The sequence below is a fragment of the Muntiacus reevesi genome, chromosome 7 (genome assembly GCF_963930625.1).
Source record: "Muntiacus reevesi chromosome 7, mMunRee1.1, whole genome shotgun sequence".
In the NCBI taxonomy this organism is placed as follows: domain Eukaryota; kingdom Metazoa; phylum Chordata; class Mammalia; order Artiodactyla; family Cervidae; genus Muntiacus; species Muntiacus reevesi.
The window spans coordinates 40,236,788-40,260,753 of record NC_089255.1 but is presented as its reverse complement, the minus strand read 5'-3'; positions in this window follow the sequence as shown (position 1 = coordinate 40,260,753).

Genomic DNA, 23,966 nt, shown 5'->3' with positions numbered 1-23,966 from the left:
TTATATACAGTAATTAAAAATTAGAAGGTAAGTTCTTTGATGTTTTTCTAGCTATACAAAAATAGAATAAAGCAGATTCCATAACCACTACATATGAATTAACTGATGTGTGTTAATCTAGGCTTGTGAATCTAAAAAATGGCTTGGTTAACATTTTATCAACAAATTTAAGAAATGGTGGTAGTCATTGTTAAGATAACAAACTTTGGTAAAATAAACATGTAGGAGGCTAAAATTATGCCTGAAATAATCCTGACAGATTTAATACTGCACAGTTCAATATTTCTAAAATAACATTTAATAAAAACAGAGGGTCTGCACTTGGTTCAAAATATATTTTAAACTAGTCTGGACAAAGAGCAGTATAGGCAGAAAGAAACAGTCTCAGATTAGGTTCTCTGCAAGCAGAAAATTAGACTAAGTGTGATATACAAGATGCTTATTAAGGATCAATTTATGAGAAAAGGCAGGGTTGGGAGGGGACGAAGAAATAATGGGCAGGGGAAAAAGTGAGATAAATCTTTGACCAACTTAGTGGGGAGTTGTGAAACAAGTATTGCCCAGACATCCTTCTTTGGACAGAAATTTTGGGTCTTTATATCTTTGCCTCCTTCATTCACAGGATGTGAGCTGCTCTGGAAAGTTCGTGGCTTTGGTTAAGGCTCTTCTCTGCACCTGCCTATGATACTGAAGGAATGAGTGGCTGTTTTCTGACCTCATTCTCCTTCCCAGGGAAAAAGGTTGAAGAGGGATCTGAGTAGAAGATTTTCTGTCTATGACATGTGTGAAAAAATTGGAGCATATTCAGAAGTGAGTAACTAGGATAGTGATTATGTCAAATATTCATGAAGCTGTTATACATTGAATTCATGTCTATCCTGAAGAAGGAAAAACATTAGAGTGTTTTTAAATATCTGAAAAGTTGCAAGATAGGTGAGGTTATAAATGTTACGTATCATAGAAGAAAGTAGGACCAACTGATAAAGGCATCTATATAACCACAATATAGTGAATAATGTTATTATTATAATAGGTTACAATTGTGAGGTGGTAGTCTCCCCATTTGAAGGCATCCAGGAAAACCTTGGTAAGCACTTCCCTGGAATACTACAGAGAAGATTTAAACAACAGAGAGAAGACCTGGCTACTGACATCATGGCTAATATCAGGTCTAATAGTCCCTAATTTTAAGGTGCCACCAGTCAAGAAACTTTAAAGTGAAAATATAAATAGATTATGTGTCATGTACATTGGTGAGGACAAGTATAAGAATTATTTTCATTGAGGAGTAGACATATTATTAAAGAGATTTATTGTTGTTTAATTGCTCAGCCATGTCTGGCTCTTTTACAACACCATGGACTGTAGCCTGCCTGGCTCCTCTGTCCATGGGATTTCCCAGGCAAGAATACTGGAGTGGGTTGTCATTCCCTTCTCCAGGGGATCTTCCTGACCCAGGGATTGAACCCATGTCTCCTGCTTGACAGATGGATTCTTTACCACTGAGTCACCTGGGAAGCCCATTAAAAAGATATACATCCCAAAATTACAGCAAAGTTTCTGAATTTCAGAAGAGATTAAAGGAGAGATAGCATTGCTGGCTAAGATCTGTGAAGTTCTATCAGAACTGGAGAATGTGGAGCAGGAAGGTCAGGCTGACTTCAGATGAAGATATGAACTATGCATGGGATATATTGCAGACTATCAGTGGGGAGAAGAGGGAATCATGCAAAAAACATGACGGAATCAAAAGAAAATGTCTGTTTTTCTTTGCCCTCATCCCCCTCATGATTTTATAAGTTGTAAATGAAGTTATTCTTTGTCAGCCCTAATCATGGCTGCATATGCTGACAAAAGTCCATATAGTCAAAGCCATGGTTTTTCCAGTAGTTATGTATCAATGTGAAAGTTGGACCATAAAGAAAGTTGAGCGCCAAAGAATTGATGCTTTTGAACTGTGGTGTTGAAGACTCTTGAAAGTCCCTTGGTCTGCAGGGAGGTCAAATCAGTCCATCCTAAAGGAAATCAGTCCTGAATATTCATTGGAAGGACTGATGCTAAAGCTGTAGCTCCATTACTTTGGTCACCTGATCCAAAGACTTGACTCATTAGAAAAGACCGTGATGCTGGGAAAAATTGAAGGCAGGAGGAGAAGGGGACAACAGAGGATGAGACGGATGGCATCATCAACTCGATGGACATGAGTTTGAGCAAGCTCTGGGAGTTGGTTATGTACAGGGAAGCCTGGCATGTTGCAGTCCGTGGGGTTGCAATGAGTTGGGCATGAGTGAGTGACTGAACTGATGTGCAAAGTGCAAGTAACATTTAATCTAGACAATTCATTGAAAGAAAAAAAAAAAAAAGACTTCAAAAGATTGTGAACAGACAAGATAGATTACTCCCTTCAAAGCAGTAGATTTGGTAGTTTCAGGTTCTGGTTTTATTTAAGATGCTTCCATTGTTAATTGTTTCATTTGGGTTTGTGGCAAATCTATATGTTCCAGTCTTCATAGTGTACGATGGATCCAACTAGTAACATCATGCAAAAAAAAAAAAGCAGCTGGATAATTTTTCTACTCGTCTATGCTGCTAATTCCAAAATACTGCATTGTTTTGCGTATTTTGACATGATTCAAATGTTATATATATTTGAAAATATATGTTTGAATATATGTATTTTGGAACTTTAAAAGCTTGGAAGCAGCTAGTCCTTGCTTCCATGATTATCTCTCTGTCCCACCTCCCAGAGATGAAAGGAATACATATATTTTGCTGCTCTACTAATATGCAAATTCATGCTTCCTGCATTGAGAGTCCTGGAATGCATCTTATTATAACTGGTGGGGAAGTAGAAGCTGGTGGAAATGCTGCTCTTGGCCTTGACATAAGAATAGATAATTACAATAAAACTGTACTTCTCTGGTGCTGTTAAACATTGGCTAGCTGCCCAAATTCAGTGGTGCACATTCTGGTAGGCTTAGCTTCTTTCCTGACACATCACACCACTGAGCACAGACTTCCTCTGCCCGTTCCTTCAAATGTGCTATGATTGATATATTTATCCTGCCTCATTGCCTTTGGGAACTGAAGGCATTAAAGAAAAGATTAACCTGCAGGTATGATGAACACTGGGGACTCTTATATTAGATGTCACTTCTTAAAGCATTACCTTTCAAAGATGGTGCATACACAAGCCAGATCAAAATGGAATTTGTGCTCCATAAGTTGTTAACCATTTTATAGAGGATTAAAATTTGTGTGAATGTGACATCATACAATAAACCAAGTACAGCTTGTAGACTTTTTATTTATTTAATAGCTACAGGCATTATAATAAATGCATAACAGTAGCAAAGAGTTCCATGAATTGTTCAGCAGAAAAATATCTATACAAGTTCTTGCTTTATGTAGTAGACCCAAAACTGAAAAGTTCTTTTTAAACTAATTTAAGAAAATTTTCCCTTTCCTCACCTATACTTTCCAATGAATTAGTAGCTTTGTTGTATCTTTAATCAGTTACATATTACCTCATAGGATATAAATAATTATAATGTAGTGACTGATACTGTAGACACAGAATTGCCAGAATTGTAATTGCAACTTAGGGAAGATTTCTAGACATGCCTTAAATGTCTGTTTCCTCAACTGCTAAAAAGAAAAATTTAGCTACTCTCCCATAGGGTTGCTGTGAGAACTAAATGATTTAATACATAGTAAGTACTTAGTACCTGACACCTAGCAGATGTCTGGTTAGTTCAGCTACTATGATAAACAGGATAGACAGTGGGCATACTAAATGTTCATGAAAACATGGCATATATGAGACTGTCCATGTTTATATTAGAGAAAACTTTGAAGGTGAAGTGTTCAGTTCAGTCGCTCAGTCATGTCTGATTCTTTGCGACCCCATGAACTGCAGCACACCAGGCCTCCCTGTCCATCACCAACTGCCGGAGTCTACCCAAATTCATGTCTATTGAGTCGGTGATGCCATCCAACCATCTCATCCTCTGTCGTCCCCTTCTTCTCCTGCCCTCAATCTTTCCCAGCATCAGGGATTTTTCAAATGAGTCAGCTCTTTGCATCAGGTGGCCAAAGGATTGGGGTTTCAGCTTCCAAATCAGTCTTTCCAATGAACACCCAGGACTGATCTCCTTTACGATGGACTGGTTGGATCTCCTTGCAGTCCAAAGGACTCTCAAGAGTCTTCTTCAACACCACAGCTCAAAAGCATCCATTCTTTGGCACTCAGTTTTCTTTACAGTTTAACTCTCACATCCATACAGGACTACTGGAAAAACCATAGCCTTGACCAGACGGACCTTTGTTGGCAAAATAATGTCTCTGCTTTTTAATATGGTGTCTAGGTTGGTCATAACTTTCCTTCCAAGGAGTAAGCATCTTTTAATGTCATGGCTGCAATTACCATCTACAGTGATTTTGGAGCCCCCCAAAATAAAGTCAGCCACTGTTTCCCTATCTATTTCCCATGAAGTGATGGGACTAGGAGCCATGATCTTAGTTTTCTGAATGTTGAGCCTTAAGCCAACTTTTTCACTCTTCTCTTTCACTTTCATCAAGAGGTTCTAGTTCTTCTTCACTTTGTTAGTGGTCCTTAAATGGCTGAAAGTGAAAGTCACTTGGTCCTATACGACCCTATACTCCAGAATACTGGAGTGCGTAGTCTTTCCCTTCTCCAGGGGCTCTTCCTTGCCCAGGGATTGAACCCAGGTCTTCTGCAATGCAGGTGGATTCTTTACCAGATGAGCCACAAAGGCTGAGAAATTGTTAAATGGTTAAGACTTTAAACTTAACAGAGTAGCCCCCGGTCATCTGCAGTTTTGATTTCTGCAGTTTCAGAAAATATTAAATGGAAAATTCCAGAAACAAACAGCTCATACCACTTGATTTTCACTTTGTTCTAAGTAGCTTAATGAAATCTTACACAGTCTCAGTCTATCCTGCCTAGGGATGTGATTATCTGTTTGTCCAGCAAATCCCACCTTAAGTCACTAAGTAACTGTTTCCATCACCAGATGAGTACTGTGGTATCACAGTGCTTGTGTTCAGTAATCATTATTTTACTTAATTATGGCCCTAAAATGCAAGGGTATTGATACTGGTAATTCTAATATGCCAAAGAAAGAAGTCATAAAGTGCTTCCTTTAACTGAAAAGGTGAAAGTTCTTGATTTAATAAAGGAAAAAATCTCACACTGAGGTTGCTAAGAGCTACAGTGAAGAACAAATAGTCTATCCCTGAACTGTGAAGGAGAAATAAAATCATGCTAGCTTTGCTATTGCACTCAAACTGCAAAAGATATAGCCACAGTAAGAGACAAATGCATAGTTAAAATGGAAAAGGGGCTTCCCTGGTGGCTCAGATGGTAAAGAATCTGCCTGCAATGCAGGAGACTTGGGTTCGATCCCTGGGTCAAAAAGATTCCCTGGAGAAGGGAATGGCTACCCTATCCAGCATTCTTGCCTGGAGAATCCCATGGACAGAGAAGCCTGGTGGGCTATAGTCCATAGGGTTGCAAAGAGGTGGCCAAGACTGAGCCACTAACATACCAAATGGAAAAGGCATTAAATTTTCCAAATTTCCAAATGGAAAAGGCACAATAAGATTAGAGAGAAAAGGGCCACATAAAGTTTTCTTACAGTGTATTGTTGTAATGGTCTGCTTTATCCTTAGTTTCTGTTAATCTACTACTGTGTCTAATTGATAGATTAAACTTTATCATGGGCGTGCAGGCTCAGTGACCAGTCGTGTGTGACTCTTTGTGACCCCATAGGTATGTACACATAAGAACAATGTGTAGGCATCAGAACTATCTACAGTTTTAGGTATCCACTGGGGATCTCGGAACATACCCCTATGGATAAGCAGACTACTGTATACGTATGAGAAGAAAAATAATGCCAACAGGCACACATTCTATATAAATACTATGCTATGCTATGCGCTCAGTCATGTCTGACTCTCTGTGACCCTTTGAACTGTAGCCCTCCAGGCTCCTCTCACCATGGGATTCTTCAGGCAAGAATACTGGAGTGAGTTCCCATTTCCCTCTCCAGGGGAGCTTCTCAACCCAGGGATTGAACAAACATCTCCTGCATTGCAGTGGATTCTTTACCACTGCAATTCTTTACTGCTGCTCAGCTACCTGGGAAGCCCATATAGATACTATATTAAATATATATATATGTATATATAAATCCAAACACACACACACACTAATTATATCTCTGATTCCAACCAAAAGTGATGCCCCCAAGGGTCTTGAGGCAATATAAATTTGGACAAAAGTTTTATGGGTGGCAGGATTTAATCGGTACTTTTACAGAGTATATAGTAAAAATTGGAGTCAGATAATGTACAGATCTGGCCTCTTAACAGACAGAGTTGTTCATATAGACACCTGACCTCCAAAAATACATGTATTCAAGTATTCTTCCCCGAATATCATCTTCCCTCTATGAAATAATATAAATTCTTATAATCTAATGATGAAAGATTAAGAGAGAGAAATAGAAAAAACAGATTACCAGCCTTTTCTTGAACTTTATTACCCTGTTCTTTAGTGTTACAAGCTAACCACATTCAGGCAACTTAAGAAAAATTCAAAATTTCTGAGTTTTCTAAAGTTGTATACAATTAATAGAAAAAAACAGCTCTGTGTACTTTTCAGACCTACTGGTATCTTACTAGGATGGTCTCACAGAGTTCGAGAAGCAGTGGTTTTGTTCTGGATGCACATTAGGATCACCTGGAGACTTGAAAAAAATGCTTCTATCCAGGTTACCACCCCAGAGAGTGATTTTATTAATCTGGGGGTACTGGTTTGGAATTAGTATTTTCGAAAACTCTCCAGGTGACTAATATGTAGCCAAGGTTGAACCGTTGGTGGCATCTTCGTTCAAAAGAAGTATTCTAATACAATTAACTAGGAAGGAAATAAACAATGAAAATTATTACACACGTGTATAACCATTTAAAGCCAGGTTACCTCATGGGAGAAGGATAGTAGGCTGGGGCTTTATTTAAGTTATCAGTAAAGTTATAGCTGATATCATGTTTCTGTGTGATTATGAATAAAACTACAACCCACATAAAAACAAAACCCAGTTGTATCACCATAGTGTAGCCACTTGGAAAAAAAAAAGCACAATCTAGGTTCAGGAATAGGAATATAAAGATGGCTTAAACAAGGCCTCTGCTTACATGGAGCTCAACATTTAAGAGCAGGATGGCTTGAGCATGGACCTAACGTTTACTGAATTTTTACTATGTGCTAGGTGCTTTTCTAAGCATATCATGTGGGTTATTTTCTCCCCATTTTATAGTTGAAGAAATGGAGGAATTTAGAAGCTAAGAAAATTACCCAAGATTATATTGCTGCTAATGGTGGAGCCAGGATTTTACCCGCAGCAATATACCTGGAGAGGCTGTAGTTGTAACCACCATACTTATTGCTGAAAGCTCAAAACCTCCCTGAGTCTCTGTCACTCAACAGTCTATGTATTCATATGAATATCATATGTACTTATTAGAAAAGAATTATTCTTTTGAAAACAAAATTGTTTGATGCTTTGTTAAAAGCAAGGTTTGAGATGTATTGCTTTGTTTTGTTGAGTTTTGAACAATCTCTAGCAAAAATCAATTAGTGATATTTGTTTGCTATCAAAGAAAAACCATTCTTGGTTTTAATATAGATAATTTTAGAAAAGTATGTAAATGAAATAACTCACAAAACTGAAAGGAGACCTGAAAGAATAAACCTTGGGAAGTTCAGGTATCAAAGCAGTTGGGTCAATAAAGGGAGCAGGGACACAAAGGGTCTTCTCAGGGCCCCATGATTGGATAATTTCTTCTCCTTGTAACACTTCACCAATATTCAAATTATAAGAAGAGTCTGATTGGCTGAACTCAGGTCCCATGCCCATAAGAGGCTTGGCACCTTGATAATTAATTTCACCAGGACCATTTTAAATAAGAGAGTTCTCCAAAGAAAATCAAGGTACTACTACAAAAAAGGATAAGGAAAGCAAGCAAAAGCAAGAGCTGTCCAATAAATATCTAGCGCTATTGAAATGAAGCACTGCAATTATTTTGAAAATTTTACAAGTTTTTATATATTGATGAAAAGTGCCCTCGAAAGAGGAAGGTGGGAGGAGGGCAAAGTGTAATTCATTCACAAGATAGATACAAGTACAATCATTATGCATCACTGAGTTTATTCAGCCTCCCCTAATTCTTACCTTTCCAGCCCACTACATATTATGCTTTCTGAACAAGATAAGCCCTTTCCTAGGTAATTAAGGCTGGAGCTTATGAACCCCAGAGCTTCCATCAGTGAAACTGATTTTAATGTGAGGTCGGGAAAAGCTCTTTTCTAATTCAGCTAAGTTAAAGGTTGAGATCACTTATCTGTCTTCCCTTAATTAATTCTCTACTGAAGACTGAATCTCACTCGAAGTAGAATAGGCATCCATCTAAGACTGGACAATATGTTTAGGCATAAGCATTCTCTTGCCATCACCTCTACACTTACTGTAACATTTTCCTCATCTTATTTCAGTGCTAAAGATGTTTCTGTGGCTCTTAAGTTCGAATTCCTAGTTATAGCCTATTTTTCTTGGTGCACATCACACCGAATCTCAAGGCTTATCTACTGTGTTATGTTGCCTCCTCCCCAAAATAAAGTGAGAGTTACAATCACCTCTGGAGAGTTGGGTGAGTTGAGAGAGAGAAACCTAAACATTATGTAAGGAAAATCAACACGTAAGGAAGACGGAGGGATGAAGGGATGCCTGAAAGGCAAAGTGAAATAAATTAAGAAAAAAGGGGTAGGTTGAGAACCATGGAGTTTTGTATTATAAAATATAATAGGACACAGCACAATGTCCAGCATGAAACAGCTACTTAAAATTCAATGACTATTTAAATAGAAAAGTATAATAATGAAATCAGGGTTTCTGTATTTATTCCTTGAAAAAAGCCTGATGATCATTGCAACCACTCTTTTTAGGAGCATTTATGTAAATGATAAATATAAACATAAAATCACCTAAGTAACATTTTTCAATTCTGTTGAAATAGATTATAACCTGACACTTGTACTTTAAATTGTGTGGCTTTATTCTAATTAAATCAAGATAGTGAATACAACATAATTTGATGATTATGTATTTATTTAAGGCTCAGCTGGTAAAGAATATGCCTGCAATGCGGGAGACCTGGATTTGATCCCTGGGTTGGAAAGATACCCTGGAAAAGAGAAAGGCTACCCTCTCCAGTATTCTGGCCTGGAGAATTCCATGAACTGCATAGTCCATAGGGTCACAAACAGTCGGACGCGACTGAGCAACTTTCACTTCACTTTAAGTCCTTGTTCACATTCAATACTTTCATCTTTCTTAGAAAACTGCTTAAAAGTAGAAATTACCAATTCATTGAAAGCCTTGACAACACAATCCATCAAAGATAAAACTGCTGACTAGATCTTGCATTTATTACTGGGATAGATTCTGACTGGAGTGTTTCATAAATGCATTACTGTTCTCACTTGGGACAACATGGAATACATTCCTGGGCATATATGCAGACGTTCAAAGCATAGAAATTACCACAGATAATAAGTGAAAGATTCAATTAGTACTCTCCAAAGAAAGAACAAGGATGCAACTCATCCAAGATAAACCATGGGGGTAATCTTTTTCCAGATGATATTTTAAAATGCGAGAATCTTAGATAAATTTTTATAGGCCTGACTCATTAGGGCTAATTTGTAGATGCAAGGTATACCATTCATCAATCTGGTAAGTTAGGAAATAAAGCAGAGTACAACAGTAAAAAATAATATACTACTGTTCAGTTGAAGTCATTGGAAAATTTAGAATTGACTCAGTTTCTTAATCAAGGTCAATCCACCTAATATAGATGATTATATATATTCCATTTAGAAGCCTTCATTACAGCAGGCCTAATCCAACATATTTTCTATTTAGTAAAATTATTTTAGTAAGGAATAGAAAAACATAATGCTTTCCTAAGCTAACATGAAAGTGAAAGTGAAAGTCGCTCAATCTTGTCCGACTCTTTGCGAGTCCATGGAATTCTCCAGGCCAGAATACTGGAGGGAGTAACCTTTCCCTTCTCCAGGAGATCTTCCCAACCCAGGGATCGAACTCAGGTCTCCCACGTTGCAGACGGATTCTTTACCAGTTGAGCCGAGCCACCAAGCAAGCTAACATACATTACTTTAAAAATGATATTTTCAATCATCCATAAATTACAAATAGTTTTATTGGAATTAGTTCTCAATATAGGGAACAATTATTCTCATTTCTAGTAAGCTAATCTACCTTATCAAGTGACAGATATTTTCTCATATGAAGCTGAATGAAGGAGCATATGGATTGTGTGTCCAATAACTAGTCATCTACGAAGCACCTTGATGAATGAGGATGCTTTCACCTCTGTTCTCTTCCATTCATAGTCCACACTTCAGTAATCTAGTCCGATGTCAGAGTCTATTGTGTGGTGCTATCAGATGTACTTTCTGATGGTTGAAGGAGTCTCCTTAATCATCTTCTGTTAAAATATCAATTTAGAAATCCAAGAAGGCTAAAATTTCTAAAGCAGTACAGTAATGGTAAAATGTTCTAGCTTTCTTTGCTATGTGGTATCATTTGTTCCCAAACTCTGTGGCAGATTATTCTCACAGTTAGGTTTTATCAAACAACTTTTTAGATTATGATTTCATGGCATAAATAAATAATGTATGGAAGAAAAGCTGTAAATTATGGATTGTTATCCACAATAGATGTCATATTTTCATCTCAGTTTTTGCATGTTCTACTCTTTTGGGGATTGATTAACACCTTGCCATTTCAAGCATGAAAATTTAAGAACAAAGAAAAGTTTTTCCTGGTATAAAATATGTGCTGTGCCAAGGATGAAAAGTTAATGGTAAAGAAAACTTTTCCTTACTATAAACAAAGTAGCCTATATTCATGTCCAATACTTTTTCTTGCTGGAAATTCCTTTTCCTACTTATCCATTGACTATTCAATTCACTCCAGTCTGAATTGTGACACCATTCTACCCAAGTTACTCTTGTTAACAGTACCACTTTTTAATCACCAAATCCAATGTTTATAATTCTTTGTTCATGTTACTGGAATTATCAGAAGTATTTGGCAGAGGTGTATATTTCGTCTTCATGGAAAAACTCTTTATTTTCATGACATAATATTCCACTAGTTTTTCTCCAACTTCTTAGAGCCAACTTCAGGGCTTCTCTGATAGCTCAGTTGGTAAAAACTCTGTCTGTAATGCAGGATACCCTGGTTCGATTCCTGGGTTGGGAACATCCGCTGGAGAAGGGAACGGTTACCCACTCCAGTATTCTGGTCTGGAGGGTTCCATGGACTGTATAGTCCATGGGGTTGCAAAGAGTCACAACAGAGTGACTTTCACTTCACTTTGTCAGAGACTCTTCCTCTCCCAATTCCTGAAGCTTGGTATCTTTCAGTACCATATTAAGCACTCTGTCTTGATCTATATTCTTTTAGCTCATCTCATCTACTCATGTCTGATTTCAATTTTATCCTGAATACCAGCAAAATTATATTTAGAGTTAAGCCTCTCCGCTGAGCACCATACCTATACTCATCACCAGATATCTCCACTTGAGCATCTTATTAACAACTCAAATTCAGTATACCCCAAACCCACTCCCTTGCTATCTCCTCAGTGCTTCCATCACAGTGAATGGGACCTCTCACTAACCAGCTATCCAAACCAGAATCCTGAGCGTGTAGGCTGACCTTTCCCCTTCCTCTGTCTGCTACCACACTGCCAGTGCTTATTGATGTTAGTTACTAAGTATATTTGTACTATAAAATAACCGGTTTTCTCTGCCCTAATTAGACAGGCTGCTCTCACATCTGCTGTAATTTACTGTTATAACCTAGATGTTTTTCCTGTGTTATCTCTCATTCCTTTTTTTTTTCATGTTGAATGATCATACAACTAAAAGTCCTATTTTTTTTTTTTTCATATCGGACAAAATCTTACTTTTAACAAAAATGATATTACATTTTTTCCATGCTTAAATCCTTTCAATTGCTCTCATCTCAGTTTTGATACAGTTTAAATCTTTTCTTATGAAAACATCACAACTGGTGGCCCAACCAACAGCCATTTTTGCCCTCTGCCCAAGATGGAAACACTTCCATTTGAAAAGTTGCCAGAGTTAGAGACATTATGGCTAGTTGAGATTAAGCTTCACTCCATCTGCCATTTATCTCCCAACCTTCTCCCCACACACAGACGATTAGTGTGAAGAGTTGTATGTATTCAGTGCCTCCATTTTCTCATCCCCCATGCATTCTGTGAGCCACTCCAGTTATGGTTGTCGCATTCCACATAACCAGTGACAGTGTAGAAAGCTAACGGTCCTGTGACCCATTATGTCCAATGAGATAAGAGAGAAGTTTTCAGGTAGTTTGCCAGGCTTCTCTGTGAGATTTTTTTTCAAGAGATAAAAGAGAAGTTTTCAGGGTAATTAGGGAATCATTCATTTTGAAAAACGAATACAAAGTAAATATGTTTATAGCTCTGGATATTGGCATGTGAGAATGTAATACCTGAAACTGATGCAGGCATCTTGCAAACATGAGGGGGAACTACTAAGATCCTAAGATTATCATTCAAAAAACAGAAATAAATTGGTAATATGACTAACTGAATTAACCAAAATTTTCTTAGCTTATGACTTATTTTAACACAGGCAAGAAAAAAAAAAATCCCCAGTTTTGAAGCCAGTCAGTGTTAAGATTTTCTGATGTCTGCCCCCAAATCCATAGCATTCTAACTGAATGATAAAATGCTGCTGCTGCTGCTAAGTCACATCAGTCGTGTCCGACTCTGTGCGATCCCACATATGTCAGCCCACCAGGCTCCCCCATCCCTGGGATTCTCCAGGCAAGAACACTGGAGTGGGTTGCCATTTCCTTCTCCAATGCATGAAAGTGAAAAGTGAAAGTGAAGTCACTCAGTCGTGTCTGACTCTTAGCGACCCCATGGACTGCAGCCTATCAGGCTCCTCTGTCCATGGGATTTTCCAGGCAAGAGGACTGGAGTGGGTTGCCATTGCCTTCTCCTGATAAAATGCTAGGCATGCTCAAAGACCCATGGAGATCTGGCCCTAAATACTCTTTAGCCCCCGTGGCTCCTGGTGTCCTCACTCATCTCTGCGTGACAACTATATTGGCTCTCTCTCGGCCAATACATTGAAATGTGCCATGCTCCTCTCCCCCTCAAAGTTGTTTAATGTCTTGTCTTTATTCCTGGAATTCTCCTGTTCCTGCTCTATTACCTACTCAAACCTCAGTTGAAACATCACTTCCTCAGTCCTTTGTTACATGTGCTATAGCACAACACTTACCCTTACACTACTCATCATACTTTTGAATGTTCAGCGTTACTCATTCCCACTTCATTTTCAGCTTTGGAAGAAAGCAGGTGTGTCTGTCTTATATCATTTATGTCCCAGCACTGAGCCTAGTTCTTGGTATACAGTATGTGCTAAATAAACACATGTAAAAAGTTACAATGAAAGTCATAAGTCAATAAAAAGACTTCTGAAATTTTATTCCTGCAGGTGTTGTATTTACTTCTAGGCTCCACATATGAGAACAGCCAAATTTCCAACCATATCCTGATTCTGTTAAGAAGACCAGTCACATAAAGAAATGGCAGCAGCCAGACACCAAGTCACTGGCTATGAACAGCATTCCTTACCTGGACCCCAACACTTAAGATAAAATAAAAGTGGAGAGGAGGTGGGTAAATACAACCCCAAGGGGAAAAGAACCATTCAAAGAGAAGCCTTGCCTTTTTGCTAGCAGTCTATAACATATCTGTCTGTCTGTTCAAGACTCAGAAAGAAAATAGTATCAGAAGTACTGGGGTAGGGATGGACTGATTTAGTGTACCCATAGTGATCTCTCTCTCAACCAAAGCTGGAGGAAAAAAAAGTTAACACCATCCTAAGAAAAATCATTTTCTCATACTTTTTTTTTTCTCCCCCCAAATAATACGGTCTGTCCAAGAGTACATGGCACATCCAATACCAGCTACTGTTTGGATGCTAAAGCCTGTCCCAGGAAGCTCCCATCCACAGCCTTACTCTGGTTACAAGCCCTAAGAATGCCAATAACACCCTCTTTTTGTTTTTGTGACCTTTCTTTTATAGCATTTATTATAATTACACCTTTGTTTATGTTTGACCCCACTTTTTCATGACATGGACTAAATCATACAGAAGTAATGTATTATTTTTTAACAGCAAATTGTGGGACAGAGAGTGACAATTCAGAAAACATTTCTATTAATGTTAACTAGATGGATTGTGTCAAGCACTATAGGAAACTTCTTACACTGAAGGATGCTTTTGTATAAAAAGATAAGATGGAGTGAGAAGAAAAATTCTCTCCTCCACAGATAGACTGAGGATATGATTTACAATGCAGCTTTCTTCCCTAAGATGAAAGATATTTTTATAAATCAGACCTTTTATTAATATAAATATTATTGAGAGAACAATTTGAAATTGGTTTCTAAAAGCCTACATTTATTTATGTTAAAAGTACCATATTGTCACTAAAAATATTGTCATATATTTTCTGATTATAATTAAAAAAAATAAAAAGACTTAACACAAAGGGTAAAATGATAAAACTTCTAGAAGAAAATATAGGAGATAATCTTGGCAACTTTTAGGTTGGGAAAGATTTCCAGAACACAAAATGTCTTAAAAAATGATCAGCTGGAGTTTATCAAAGACCAAACATTTTCAACTTTTCAACTTACTCTTAAGAAAATAAAAAGATGAGCTACATCTTAGGAGAAAATGTTTGTAACACATGCAGCTGACAATATATTTGCAAGAGCTCTTAGAACTCAATAATAAAAGGACAAACAGTGCAACTTTTTTTAAATGGGCAAAATCTTTGAACAGACAATTCACAAAAGAAGATGTATAAATCAGCATGGGAAAAGATGGCCAGCATTTTTTTATTACCAGGGAAATAAAATGTAAACTATAAAAAGATACCAAGTACCCATTAGAATAGCTAACATTTAAACAGCTAATGACCTCAAGTGTTGACAAGTATAAGGAACCACTGAAACTCTCATACATTCCTGTAAGAAATTACAGCTCTTTCTGTACCACCACACTGGAAAACACTTCAGCAATTTCTTGTAAGGTTAAACATATTTCTATGCTATGATCCAACAGTGTTAGTGTTGGGAATGTACCCAAGAAAAATACAGCATTTGCCTATAAAATACTTGTACATGAATGTTTATCAAATTATTCATAATAGGAAAAACCTGAAAATAATGCAGATATCCATCTAGAGGGAAATGAAAACCAAATTGTGGCATATTTGTATAATGCAATCAGCAATGCCAAGGCGCTAACTACTATGTGAATACACTATAGCACCGTTGAATCTAAAAATCAATATATTGATTGAAAGAAGAGAAAGATGAAGAGGATACTATATGATTGCATTTACAGCTAAAAATAAATAAACTGAAAAATATGATCATTGTTTTTCTGGGGCCAAGGTTTGTGGGGTGGTAAGATAGATTATGAGAAGGCAATGGCACTCCACTCCAGTACTCTTGCCTGGAAAATCCCATGGACGGAGGAGCCTGGTAGGTGGCAGTCCATGGGATCGCTAAGAGTCGGACATGACTGAGCGACTTCACTTTCACTTTTCACTTTCATGCATTGGAGAAGGAAATGGCAGCCCACTCCAGTGTTCTTGCCTGGAGAATCCCAGGGACGGGGGAGCCTGGTGGGCTTCTGTTTATGGGGTTGCATAGAGTTGGACACGACTGAAGCGACTTAGCAGCAGCAGCAAGATAGATTATGAAGATTCTAACACGCTTTTTTTAGGGAGATGATGGCACACATTTCTCAAACACTGGTGTGTAAACTCATGTCTTCTGTGAGGATTCTGAAAGAGCCTGTTCCATGCTTCATGGTAACCACAAGCTGAGCCATCTGGACCTAAGCCTTAACAACTTAGGGATTACTGTGTCTATGATGATTTTTTTAGAACTCAGCACTCAACTTGCAGCTTCAAGTGTCAGTGGTTAGAATTGTGTGGCCTCACCTCTTAGGTTTGTCATCAGCTCTTTATAGAACTCAGCAAGAACTCAAGTCTGAGTTTCCTCAGGCTGGGGAACAATGATCTCTCTAATGTTGAGCTGAAAAGACTCTGGGGGCCCATTAAGATGTCCAAGTGACCCCCAAGTGTCTCTAGCTGCTGCTAGAGAAATGCAACCTGTTGGCAGCCAGCCGTTAGGACTGGCCGTGCTTCTCACCAGCACCCAGGGAATGACTCAAGTATACTTGGAATTTCCTCAGCTCCGAGATGATGATGGAAAGCTGCTGTGTGCTTCCCAGACTCACCCCAAGTGTGTCTTAGACAGACTGGTACACTGGTTCTGCTAGCTTGGTGCATCCCAGGTGTAGGTTTTTGTCAGATGTTCTCCTCCAGAACAGGAGCTTTATAAAACTGAATCTGTGGAAGAATAACCTGGTATATGAGGGAGTTAAGTTTCTGTGAGAGACCCTGAGCCATCCAAATCACAACCTGCAGAACCTCAACTTGCCAGACTGTTCTTTCACAATAAAGCACTGTCAGGAGTTTGCTCCTGCCCTCAAGCGCAATCATATGAGAATTCTGGATGATGGGGAAAATGATGTCCAGGATGATGAAAGAGCAGTGCAGGGTTCAAAAATGTCCAAATTGTGTGAAGACGCTTGGGTTGGAGAGATGCAATTTGATGCCTGATTGTTGCCAGCATCTCACGTCAGTTCTCTGAAGCAGTTAAAGCCTGGATAATCTGAACCTTTTAGGAAATGACCTAAAAGGATGGAGTCAACACAATTTAGGCATCCTTGAAAAAAATTCGTGTGTGAACTATGGAAACTTGGATTAGAAAAAGACTTATACTCTACAGTGAGAGCAGAGTTGGAGAAATTCCAGGAGAAGGAGTCCTTTTTGAGAGTAAAGTTTAAGTGGAATTTCAACGACTCTGAAGACATAGATGGTGGTGGTGATCCAATGATGAGATGTCACAGCTTTACCATGGAATGTCCTGAAGTACAACCACCAGGAAGTCCTGATCCATGTGTTGCTCAGGGGACAATGAGGAATTATCTCCAGAATGCTTGTTCACGGTTTGTATAGGCAGCATATTCAGTACCTAATCTCCAGAATCCTAACCCAATACTAAATTTCAGTTGAGAGCCTACATTGGCTTCACCGTAAGATCTTTTTGTCTTTGGTGTGGTATTTTAAGTTCTTGGGGCTATTAAGAGAACTTAATAAAGCAAAACCTATGGAAAAGAACTGTAAATCTTCAAATATTATGAAAGTGTAAAACATGAGATGGAGATCTCCCATATAATTATCTCTTCCAAAGTAAAACAGCTTTTATATAGTTTGGTAATATCTTACTCTACATTTTTTTGCATATATGTATATATGTTTATATATATATAAATAATAAACATACTTTTATTTCACCTAAGCTACTTTTGTACTTGTTTTCTTTTAGATGATTATTTTTGATGCTCTCTATTAGGTCATATAGCATCCTAATGAAAAAAACCCAATATTCTAATGAACACCACACTAGCAGTATAGTGATGTGTGTGTTCAGTTGCTCAAGTTGTGTCCAGCTCTTTGCAGCCCTATGGACTGTAGTCTGCCAGGCCCCTTTGTTCATGGGATTTCTTGGCAAGAATACTGGAGTGGGTTGCCATGCCCTCCTCCAGGGGATCTTCCCAACCCAGGGGTTGAAACTACATCTCTTTACCACTAGTGCCAACTGGGAAGCTCAGTTTGGTAATGGCTTAGTGGGGAAGAATTTCACCTGTCAAGCAGAAGACATGGGTTCAATCACTGTGTTGGGAAGCTCTCTGGAGAAGGAAATGGCAAGCTACTCCGGTTTTCTTGCCTGAGAAATCCCATGGACAGATGAGCGCGGTGGGCTACAGTACATAGGGTCGCAAAGAGTGGGCCATGACTTGGCAACTAAACAACAACAGCAAATATCACCATATTTTACCAGTGATAACTGTTGGAAAAAATTCAAAGTCTACTTCTAGATGTTTTAGCTTGACAAAGTAAATGAATCACTCAAAGATATCTTTATTGGCTGTTTTAGTAAAACAGGGCTTTTGGTAATTTAAAAAAGGTCAGAATAAATTTATATAAGTCATGCATATTTTCAAAACTGATAAAAACACTAACAAGCAACACATGACCACATGTGATGTCCTTAAGAGACCATTTAGATTACATTAAAAATGCAGCTCAGATGAATCCAGAGACATGTCCCAGGTTAAAGAGATTGTTGGTAGAGCCAGCATCAGTAAGGTCACCTGATCTTATTGTAGTATTTTCTACATATTTTCCTTTGTCTATAGCTCACTAACCTCGAAGAAGCGTCAAGCCATCATCTTGGCATCATTAACATTGTGTCTTAATGCCTGATATCACCCATCTTCTCTGTATTTGAATAATTCAGAAGGAAGATAGAAACGCTCTGATGAAGGCATGGCGGTAACATGGTGCTTATCTTTCAGGAATGTTTCTTTAGTTTCACAATTTAACATACTGCAACAGCATGACACATCTAATGATTTTTTAAAACAGCTTTCTGCTGACAGCATAAACAGAAACAAGTTTATTTTGAGTGAGCAGCTGCTCTTTTTTCATCAAGGAAACATTGCTTGCTGAAATAATGCAGCAGGCTGGCGCTGCAGTGAGTGGATAAACATCTATGGAGTTTGTGGACTGGCAAACATAGGACCATTCTGCTTGTGTAGCAATTACCAATAAACCAAACAGCCCATCTCCAATTTTATGAGAATGAAAAGTTTAGCCAGTCTGCAAAAGAGTTACAGAAATGGGCTGTACAGATTGTCTTCTTTTAATGAATGGATTAACCACAGATGTCAGATTTTTTTTTGGTCACTGTATATGGAAGTAGAAAATTTCTTTATTTTTTAGTCTCTGAATTAGTTAATCATTTTTAAAAATTCTCCTTTCCCTTTATATAGACATTTATTACAAAGAAAAGTTAAGGCAAAGATATTGAATTTCATTAAAACAAAATTCTTTTTTGTGCTCCATAACAATTTATTCATATATATTCATCTTCTCTCAAAGATTTCAGTAGCCTAAATTTGGTCTGAAAGAGAAAAGTGTACTTGGGAAAGGACTGTTGGTCTGCAAATGACCTCAAGATGGTTGTAGATTGACAAAAATGTTGAAATGAGAGATCTCTATCTTTTGTAGAGTTTTAGAGGTTTTTATCAGCTCCACCTTTATTTTAACAGGGTGAGGGAAAGCTGACAAAGGCTCTGGTCTGAGATCTATCATTTATCCTCTTGTTTGTACATTTTCACAGACTTATAATTACATAACACCATCACTTGGTTGACCTCAAACATTCTGCTCTAGTATAACTAACCATGTGTTCTATTAAAAAGATTTTTAAAAGCTAAACTCAAAGAACAGTTGCAAAAAAAGAAAGTTCGTATGTACTCTTCACCCAGCTTTCTCTTATATTGATGTTACATAATCATAGGACGTTCATCAAATCAAAGAGTGAAGTTTCACGTTAGATATTATAATTTTTTATAATTTAAAATATGCAATTAATACATTCAAGAATGATGGAAGATGATAAGTATACAGAACCTAAGAGGAAATGTCAAGTATGAAGACTTTGGAAGGAGAGAGATGACTTCCAACCAAGAAGAATACTAAAGTATTTAGGATTGAGTGAAACTTCCACTGGGACCTGGAAGGTTTCTAGGATCTGGACACACAACAGTGGAGCAAGAGGAACACTCCTTAAATTAAAAAAAAAAGTAATAATGAAATGAACCATATAAAAGGCAAGATTTAAGAGTAAATAAAGCTGTGGAAGTCTGCACCCTATGAAAATTTGTAAACAGACACGATTTCTCTAGTCTTTTTCAATGACTTCTCAATGTCATAATTTTGCTGTTATGTGATTAGAGGAACTACAATTATTAACTGGACTATATTAAAATTAATAATTAAAGTGTTTGTTACTCAGTCATGTCTGACTCTTTGTGACCCCATGGACTATAGTCCTCCAGGCTCATCTGTCCACGGAATTCTTCAGGCAAGATTACTGAAGTGGGTAGCCATTCTCTTCTCCAGGTGATCTTCCTGACTCAGGGATAGAACCCAAGTCTCCTACATTGCAGGTGGATTTCTTTACCTTCTGAATTAATTCCCTGAATTCCCATCAGTGAATTAAAAGAAAATCTTTAACTTGGATCCTTTGGCAAACTGTTGAATGTACCTTTAAACTATATAGTGAACTTTTTCTTGGACTAATCCCAGGTAATTATAATTATTCTCTTATATGCTTTCACCTTTGCATAGTTAGCATTTCAGCAGGTGAACAGGTCAGGTCCTTAGAGGTGTCAGTTAATCAAATCACAGAAACTTCACTATTTTCTTTAGCTGTTTAAGTGTATAGTCTCCTTGAGAATCATGAAAATTTGCTTAAAATATTTAGTATAGTAAATGTAATCAATTATTCATGTGCTGTGTTATTAGTACCATTTAGAATTTATATAGCACTAATGTTTTAAAAATAGGACAACTCAGAATTGATGTAGGTATGGGCCAGTCACAAAGGTAACGAGTAGCTAGAATAATTCCTAAGCTTGTTGGGTAAAAGAACAAGTCTATTGTTGCTAAAAGTGGTTGTTTCTATTGACTCTTCTACAAAGATTAGTCAATGCCTAGTTTGAATTGTTTTTAAAATGAAGTGACATAAAAATGCTAATTCTAGAATTTTGATTTTACTATCAAAAAGAGTGAACATCTCTCCTATGTGGAACTTCTAGAGTCTTGAAAGCAGCTTTAGCAGAGGAAGTACACAGAGTTGCTTTGATATTTATTCAAATCCAGCAACACCCCTGCGTAATTTCTATTCTGGGATAAAATCTAGAAATCTATGGAAGAGAGCATTCAACCTACTACACATTATGTATTTTTGGTTTGGGCTCTTATTTTTCCTTCACTAAAGACATTACTAAACATAACTCAATTCAAAAGGTCATTCTCACTTCTTCTCTGCTTATTCAAATTCCATCAGTTCTACACGATTCAACATTCAACTATGTGTGGCCTTAACTCTTCCTCAGAATATTCCCTCTTCCTCCATATGTGTGTAGCATTTATGTTCTACATCTTTACTGAACCTACTATATTGCATTTTATTATTTGTTCCTAAATCACACTTACCTAGTCTTCTCAATGAGACTAATCTCCTTGAGGAAACTTATTAGCAATCCTTCCTATGGTAAACTTGTCTGAAAAAGTTACCACAGGAAGCCCAATATAGCTATTTTGTTTCTGACCTATTGGCCACTCTAGGTATAGATAGATCACTTCAGAACATTATGTATCACCTAATTAACCATTTCATTTTTATTCATTGAGTCATTATTAAGGGCTCATTAAGTGCAAAGCACCACACCAGCAATATAAAAAGATGATTCACGTGCAGATTCTGTCTCTATAAGGCTTGCTGCTTAAGAAGAATAATTCAAGTATATATAATTATAATACAACTGGGAAAGCCATATGCAGTTAAGAGATTCATGGTTAAAGGCTTCCCATGTGCTACGGGTGCACATGAAGGGCAGGAAGATGTCAGAATGAGACCATACCACACAAAAGATGGCTGCTGAAATCACTGTAGGAAAGTGCAAAGAATTCACAGGGATGAGTACAGAGTTAAAACTGATAGAAGAAATTAATAATTCTAGTTAATTTTGAAAAAATGAACCAAGTGCAAAATAATACCGAATACTACATGTGACATTTAAGAGTTTTGATTTTATTCTGAAAATGCGATTTTAAAAAAATTGATGAAAGCTTATATGTATTTTCAAAAGATTATTTGTATGTCAGAATGTAATAATATGGAAGTGGGAGATAAGAGTCTGGAAAGTTGACATCTTAATTTGTGTGATAGTTTAGAGAACAAGCTTTGGAAATGGAAAGTAGGAGACAGATGTGAGATATTACAGAGTGGAATCAATAGAACATGTAGGCATCAACCTTCAGCAAACACTCCACCTTCTTTAAGGACCCACAGTGGAGATGAAAAATAGACTTTGCCTTAATGGAGAAAAGTAGATGATCAGAGTTTCCAGGGAGAAAAAAATATATAAAGAATTCCTTTACCAATATCTTTCAAACAAGTTAAGAAAAATTATATACTAAAGAGGCTATTTTCTTTACAAGGAAGCAAAAAATTAAGTTTTAAAAGAAATATTTTAGAATAAAAAAGATAAGGAGTTGAATGCATTAAAAAGAAATTTAAAGGAATCAAATACTATAGCAAAGAAGAACTCCATCTTAGGCCAAGAAAAGATTAAAATATGGTAGCTTGGGTGTCAGTTTTTTATTTAGTTACACAATGAATATATTGAAAAGATATTAATTTGGATAACAAAACTATGAAGCTACACATGCTAAAGTAAACACAGGTCTATGTACCAAAAGCATATAAACAATTATCTCATGAGCCAAATGAGTATCAAATGCTAAAATTCCAATTATCCTTTATGCTATTTCTGTTTATTTCTTGTCTTTTTGTTTAATGGCAAACAACAATATACTTTTAAAGAATCTTTGTGAATTTAATACATATGATTCTGGTATCGTAGTACATTATTAATTATTTTGGAAAGATTAATGTTTTTTACTAGGGTAAAATGAAAAAAATGGGAGGGGTTGTGAATCTAACAAAGAGATGTTCAATTGCAAAGCAAAATAATGTGAATTGAAAAGAAAAATCAAAGTAAAATTTATCAAAAATAAACTGCCCGCATATTAAGCATTGGCAACCCCGTGGGCTACAGGCTGCCAGGTTCCTCTGTCCATAGAATTCTCCAGGCAAGAATACCAGAGTGGGTTGCCTTTCCTTCCTCCAGGGGTTTACTTAGTAGGCTAAGACATCTATTAACTTGTATTGACTAAGGTAGGACATTAATATATACAAATTTTCTATGTAACATCTCTTTTCTGCCACAGAATGTTTTATCATAATTGAGCACGCATCTGAGGAAGCTGCTTCTTAAGCATACTTGATGCAATTTGTGCTATAGGTGGGAAACTGACTGCAGAAGGCTTGTATGTCAGTGAAAGGGACATAAATATTCGGCCATTCAGCCCACTTCTGAGACCATACAAATATATTGTGTACTATATATTCAGTCCAACATGTTTGGTAGATCAAGATGCTAGTCAGTCATTTAACATTTCTCAGCCATGAGACCATACAAATACATATGTATATAAATATATTAGAGACTATATGTATATAATGTATTTGCTACATAATATATAATATTTTATTATAAATTATGAAACACCATCTACATTAATCTTAAATCTCTTGATCTGAGGGTTAGAGAGTCCAAGAAATCAAAATCCTCTAATTGTCCACTATTATTGAAAAAGACAAAAGCTGATGTAGTGTGCGGCATTAATAAATGTGGACAGTGTCCAAATTTTACAGATGAAAAGCTCAGTAATTTTCTTCATCTCTCTTTGGCTTGATTCTCTGCCCCCTGGAAAAACCAAGGAAAGAGTTGGCAGAAGCCACTTACTTTTGAGAGGAAAATTTTATTTCCTTACAGGAATCCTTTAACATAGAAATAGGTATCTTTTGTGAATTTCTTGCACAAAAGATACCACTGTTGTATTGGGAAAAATGAATTATTCACCATAATTAATTCATTTTATTCTAAAACCATCTAATATCATCTCAGTTCAAGTTCATTAATTACACACACCATT